Source organism: Nicotiana sylvestris, chromosome 9 (assembly GCF_000393655.2).
Source record: "Nicotiana sylvestris chromosome 9, ASM39365v2, whole genome shotgun sequence".
Taxonomy (NCBI): domain Eukaryota; kingdom Viridiplantae; phylum Streptophyta; class Magnoliopsida; order Solanales; family Solanaceae; genus Nicotiana; species Nicotiana sylvestris.
The window spans coordinates 111,310,624-111,317,788 of record NC_091065.1 but is presented as its reverse complement, the minus strand read 5'-3'; positions in this window follow the sequence as shown (position 1 = coordinate 111,317,788).

Below are 7,165 nucleotides of genomic sequence, written 5' to 3'. Positions count from 1 at the left end.
TCCCTTGACGGCCTTCTAAGTCACATAGACAATATCAAATTCACTCAACAATATCTGCGATTTTTCTAGTTTCCCTGTAGACGTTGGTTTCTAGAAAATGTATTTCAGAGGATCCATCCTTGATATGAGATATGTAGTGCAGCCACAGAAGTAATGCCTCAATTTCTGAGCTATCCATGTTAGGGCGCAACAGGTGCGTTCCAGCGGGGAATACCGTGCTTCATAGGGTGTGAACTTCTTACTCAAATAATATATGGCCCGTTCCTTTCTTCCCGTCTCGTCATGTTGTCCCAAGACACAATCGAAAGCTCCATTCAGTACAGACAGATAGAGCAGTAGAAGTCTGTTAGGTTCTGGTGGGACCAAGACTGGTGGTGTGGATAAGTACTCCTTGATTTTGGCAAAAGCTTTTTGACATTCTTTAGTCTAACTTGTTGCAGCATCTTTCTTCAGCATTTTGAAAATTGGCTCACAGATCCCCGTCGATTGTGCTATGAAGCGGTTTATGTAATTGAGATGCCCCAAGAAGCTCATCACATCTTTCATGCTCTTTAGAGGTGGAAAATCTTGGATAACTTTGACTTTTGAAGGGTCTAATTCAATCCCTCGGTGACTGACGATGAAACCTAATAATTTTCCAACAGGGACTCCAAAGGCACACTTTTCCTGATTCAGTTATAGATTGTACCTTCGAAGCCGATTAAAGAATTTACTCAAGTCTTCTATATGGTCCATGCTTCTTTTGGATTTGATGATGATGTCATCCATGTACACCTCTATTTCTTTGTGAATCATATCATGTAAAATAGTCGTCATGGCTCTCATATAAGTGGCTCCAGCATTCTTGAGGCCAAACGACATCATTTTATAACAATACATCCCCCATAGAGTGATAAAGGCTATTTTCTCAGCATCTTCCTCATCCATCCAGATCTGATGGTATCTTGCAAAGCAATCCACAAAGGATTAGAGTTCATGCTTGGCAAAGTTGTCGATCAATATGTGTATATTGGGTAACGGGAAGTCATCTTTGGGACTTGCTTTGTTTAAATCTGACTTTCCCATCCTTCTTCGGAATTGGCACGATGTTAGCCAACCAAGTAGGGCGTTCGACCACTTTGAGAACCTTAGCTTTGATCTACTTGGTAACTTCCTCTTTGATTTTCAGACTCATATCAGGCTTGAACTTTTTGAATTTCTGCTTTACAGGCGTACACATTGGATCGGTAGGTAGTTTATGAGCTATTACAGATGTGCTAAACCCAGTCATATCATCATAAGACCATGCAAAGATATCTTCGTATTCTTTCAGGAAATGGATATACTCTTCTTTCTCTAATAGTGACAGGTGAATGCATATGCGAGTTTCTTTGACTATTTCAGAATCTCCCATATTGACTATCTTGGTTTCGTCCAAATTTGACTTTGGCTTGTTCTCAAAATTTTCCACCTCTCTAACAATTTCCTCAGGGATTATATCTTCTTCTTCTATTTCCTCTAAATCACTATCCTTATGTTGCGTCGTCTCATTACATGTCACAATCGTCGGTTCATCAGGATAAGTAATAATAATGTTGTAGAGAGAAAATATAAAGGATAATAATAAATACTAATATAACAATGCATTAGATAAATCTTGAAACATTAAAACAAGTACGGGTCGATGACTCGAGCAATTATTTCAAAACAAAATGCATCTAAAACAAAATATTAAAAATGTCTTAAATACTGAAAATTGCTTTTTTTAAAACGATCATGTTAATTGCCAGGCTACCCAGGAACTCGACGAGCCCGGGATGGTGCAGCAGTCTAGTTTTTGAGAACAGCTCCCTTTCCCATGGTCTGAATTGTAAGGTCTTCATCCTCCTCCACCTCAACTATTGCATTGCAGTCCATGTCTTTATCGTCCAGAAATAGATTCCTTAGGCCAGCTAAAGCCTCGTCTTCTTTAGATCCTCATATCCCGTCAATTTGTTAAAATGTTTGGTGCAGATGATGTATTGTCTGCTCAAGTGGGTAATAAGGACCACGCCATGGTGGCGACCAATTCTGACACTCGTGCTAGGTGTATTCATACCCAAGCCCAAAAGTTGTGCTGTGACGAGCTGTATTGGTTTGGTTATCCCTTGGAGATCCTTGCTGAGACCCTTGCCGGGTTCGTACCCTGTCCATAACAGTATTCTTTCAATCTTATTACTCCACCACCTGTCTTTCTCGATTGCATTGACCCGCTCGATGTTATGGTACGTTTCTCCACCCAACTTCCTTCTATTCTCGATAACCGGAATAGTTTGATTGGTGTAAATGGGTTTACTCCCATCCCCGTGGATGATTACTTCCTGATGGTTCCATTCAAACTTCAAAGCCTGATGTAGAGTGGAGGCCACGTGTAAGGCCCCGAAAAAAAATTTCGTTAAGTAATTTAAGATTTCGTGGTGCCAAGGTAGGCTAATTATTTTATTTTGTGTGCAAACAAGGATTATTAATATGATGGATATAAATTGGATATGGTAATAAGTGTATAAGTCATATTATAAGAGATTTGGGGTCTAAGGATAAGCCAAAGTCTAAGTCAAGTTCGAATATTACATAATAGGCTAAAATTCCAAATGAGTTCGCACAAGTCTACATTATGTGATTAAAAACCTATCAAATGAAAGATCTTCGAGTCTAGTTTCTAACACTTCAAATCATTCATCATTTGGACACTCCTACAAAACGTTATGATCAAAGTACCAAAGGCTAGCATAATGCAATTCTGCGACCATTATGTAACCGCAAAAGTGGTTATGCGACCGCAAAATGGTCGCAAACCTGTCCAGTGAAGCCCAGTTCTGGGCACCAATTTCACGATCCATTCTGCAAACCACATACCTGTTCTGCGGTCCATTTTGTGACCGCAGACCCGATTTCGGAGGCTTTTTTTACTATTTTCATACCCTGACCCCATTTTGATAAATAGGCTTAGTGGCTTTATTTGGGGCTATTTTCTAGTGATTTTAGAGAGAGGTGAGATCATTTAGAGAGGGAATGAGAAACCTAACATACTAATCATCCAATCTTGCACAAATTCTCAAGAATCAAAGAAGCTAATCTCTAGCTCACTATCTTTCCGGATAAGTCCTACTTCTGAGATTTCATATATGACATTATGAATTCAAATACGTATTTTGGGGTTGGAAATAGGCCACGCATGTGATACTAAGTTGTTGTATGAGGGGATTAATGAACCATTATGGTAGTTTCTTGTTGAAATTTGTTCAAGGAGGAAGGGATTACAATTTTAGATCCTTGTAGTCTATTTTCATGATAGGTGTTTGACAAAATTCCTAGGAGAGTTACACCATGGAAATCCTTCTAATTATTAACCAATTTTCGCTATATTCCTATAGATTGTTATTGCTAGAAGTGTTGGTGCATTGTAGTAACTTAAGGAAAGCTCAAACAAGGTATGTTGTCTAAACTTTCTCTCGCAGAATTGAATTCCATAATGTTTTTGTAAGTTTAAGTATGATCGGCCCAAACTTTCTGAATTCTACATTCCGAGTTATCCCCTATGAACTTATAAACTTGATTATTCTGAAGGAGCATTATATCTATCGCTAGATGTTCAAAGTATGGTTTGCTTACTAAAATGGTATGGATTTGAGTCGTATTTTAAATGAAAACTAGTATATCAATTGGGTGAGGAAAATTCGATGTGCTTAATGCTCCTAATTTCTCCTATGTGTACCGAATGTCTTGATTAAGTGCCTCTTGTTTTTGATAATCTATAAAGATGTTTGTAGATGAAATAAGTGGATTGGGAAAATAGAGTGTGGCCAGCGTGCCGAGAACTTAAGTTATGATTGTGATTAGTGATGCCCATGAAATAAGAAAATGTGAAACAAATAAGAAATGAGCCTCGACTCAACTATTTTAAAATGATTTCTAAAAGTAGGATTTTCCTAAAAGCTCTATTGAGATATGTATGGCTAAACCCCCCCCCCCCTTTTTAGAATTTGAACCCCCTTGGTGTCCACGAAATTTGGGTAAGTTCCAACATTGATTGATGTAGAAAATGCTATTCTAAATGTGCATGTGGGGTAAGAATTCATATGTAGTATGTATTTCAATGATGCCATTATGCTATCTTGTCACTTGAGGATATGTTAAAGATATGGAATATGTGTTAAAATGCCTATATTTCAAGTCGAGTTGAATAAGGATTGTATGTCAATGTATGTGAAAGCCTCTATATGCCCATGATTCATAAATTCTTTTGTGTGTGCATGTGTATACTTAATATCTTGAATTGAAAGGCTTGTCTGACGAAAATGATAATAATATGAAATGTGGGAAAAGAACTCGAATTTTGAAATGCGGCCAAGTGCTAAGTGTGATGTAACGATTGTGGCCACTAGTGCCGAAAAAATTGAAATATGTGAGGAAAATATGAAATGAGATGATTGATGGAAAATGATAATGTCTTGAGTGAGACTCCCTAGCCGATCGGGTTGTGATCGGACGCCATGCCACACACATGGCGGTATTGTGTTGGAAATTGAAATAGGAATTGAGATTGTAAAGAATGTATCCAATGAGATGACCTAGCTGATCGGGTCATGATCGGACTCCGTGCCAAGAGTACGGTGGCATTTTGAATAGTGGCATTGTGAACAGTGGTATTGTGGACAGTGGTATCGTGAACTGTGGTATTATCGATACTAAAGACTTCCCAACTAAAAATATGCATTACTTTTGTATTTTGAAAACTATTGTGTTTCAATTGGGCATTTGGATATTATTGATTGTGACTTGTTGTTTTTATGGATTTATTTTTCTTATATGGTCATTCTATTTTAAAAGAGGACCTGTAACGACCCGGCTGGCCGTATCATGAGTTACCGCTCTGTTACCCCCATTTCTGCTTCTTATTTCCTTGTTCAGTTGTATTATGTATTATCGGGTTGATTGGTTCGGGTTTGGACAGGTTTTGGTAAGGTTTGAGACGCTTAGTCTCTTTTGAGTAAGCTTAAGTTGGAAAAGTCAACCGGATATTGACATATGTGAAAAAGGGCTCAGATGTGAATTTTGATGGTTCGGATAGCTTCGGGAGGTGATTTGGGACTTAGGAGCATGATCAAAATGGGTTTTGGAGGTCCGGAGTAGATTTAGGCTTAAATTGGCGTAATTGGAATTTTGGCATTTTTCGGTTGGTATGTGAGATTTTGATATAGGGGTTGGAATGGAATTTTGGAAGTTGGAGAAGGTCTGCGATGTCATTTGTGACGTATGTGCAATGTTTCAGGTTATTCGGATAAGGTTTGATAGACTTTTTGATCGAAAGCGGAAATTGGAAGTTTTTGGAATTCTTAGGCTTGAATTCGATGCTAATTTGGTGTTTTGATGTTGTTTTGAGTGTTCCGAAGGTTGGAACAAGGTTGAATGATGTTATGGGATATGTTGTCTTGTTTAGCTAAGGTGTCGAGAGCCTCAGGTGAGTTTTGGGTGGCTGCGGATCATTTCATGTTGGAAAATGTTGCAGAAAAACTATTGTTGGTGTTGCAGGCTTTTGGCCTTTGCATTCGCGATCGATGTCCTACGTTCACGAAGGGTTAGGATGTGAGGCAGTAGAGTTGGCCTTCGCATTCGCGAAGGTGGTCCCGCATTCGCGAAGGGCTGAGGTCAGTGGTCATCGCGTTCGCGAGGGTTTGCCTGGAGAATTTGTTCTTCGCGTTCGTGAGCTGGTAGTCGTGTTCGCGATGCTTTGATGAGTGGAAGCTTCACGTTCACGTTAGGGGTGTCGCATTTGCGATGAAGGAATAAGTGGTCAACGTAAGTTTGTTCTTTGCGAACGTGAGGCGTTGACCGCGTTCGCGAAGAAGGATCGTGAATCGCTGGCAGAATGTTTAAAAGGCCATTTTCGCGATTTTTGGGGTAAGTTCACCATTTTGTACTCGATTTTGGAGTTTCTTGAGGGAGATTGAAGAGGGAATAAAAGAGAACTTATTGGAAGTAAGAAATATGGACATAATACTTGATCCTATTGTGATTTCTACCTAATTAAACATGAAATTTGTGGGATTTGAAGCCTAAATTGGGGAGTTAGTGCTTGGAAATTGGATACCTTAATCTAGGAATTTGAGGGGTCTTTTGTGGTTGGATTTTAGTATTCTTGGTATGTATGAACACGTGGGGGGATAAGGATTCCATTGATGTGACTTTTATCGAATTTCGAGACATGGGCCCGGGGGTCAGGTTGGACCAATTTTGGGATTTTTGGTATAATTTGATTATTTTTGCATGGGCTTCGTTCCCTTAGCATATTTTAATGTTATGATTCTGATTTTGGGTAGATTCGGTGCGAGTTGAGGCTGAGATGAGAGGCAAAGGCGTCGCGGAGTAGTATTTCATCCGGGTTGAGGTAAGTAACCATTGTAAATCTGGACCTGAAGGTATGAAACCCCGGTATTTCATATTGTTTTGATAAATGAGGTGATGCACATGCTAGGTGACGAGCGTATGGGCATACACCAATAGGGATTGTGACTTGGTATGTCATGTAGCGACTATTAAGCCGTGTATTTGATTTGAAATCGTATGATATCCTGTATTTTAGTGATTGATACTATATTTTGAGTTGTATGCCATGTTTGGGACCTTGTGCCGACCTGTTTAGACCCTTAGGTGCATTTTTACTATTTTCCTCACTCTAATTGTTTTGAAAGCATATCCTCAGTCATGTTTTACCCATTTATTGTTTAAATCCGGCGTTATCACACTACTTTTTAATATGTGAAAACTGTTTGGGATGAGTTCCCTGATTTTCAATGATATGCCATAGTGGTAGTGAGGTCAATGACTGAGAGAGGTTGAGGACTTAATGGTGAGGAATATATATATAGGATGCATGTCACAACAATATTCTATATATATATATATATATATATATATATATATATATATATTATGGATCGGGCTGCATGCTGGAGCGATACAAGCCTTTTTTCCCTTTTCGCGGGGAAGTCCGGGTTTCGACGTTCACGGGGGAGCAACTCATTTTCTTTTGGGAATTGGATATTTGAAGAGTCGCCACCTATTATGGTGCGTTAGGGCACCTAGATAATTAACTCATGGACTAGTTTGCATTACTAGAGATTAGGGTAAGGGCTCAAAATAACCT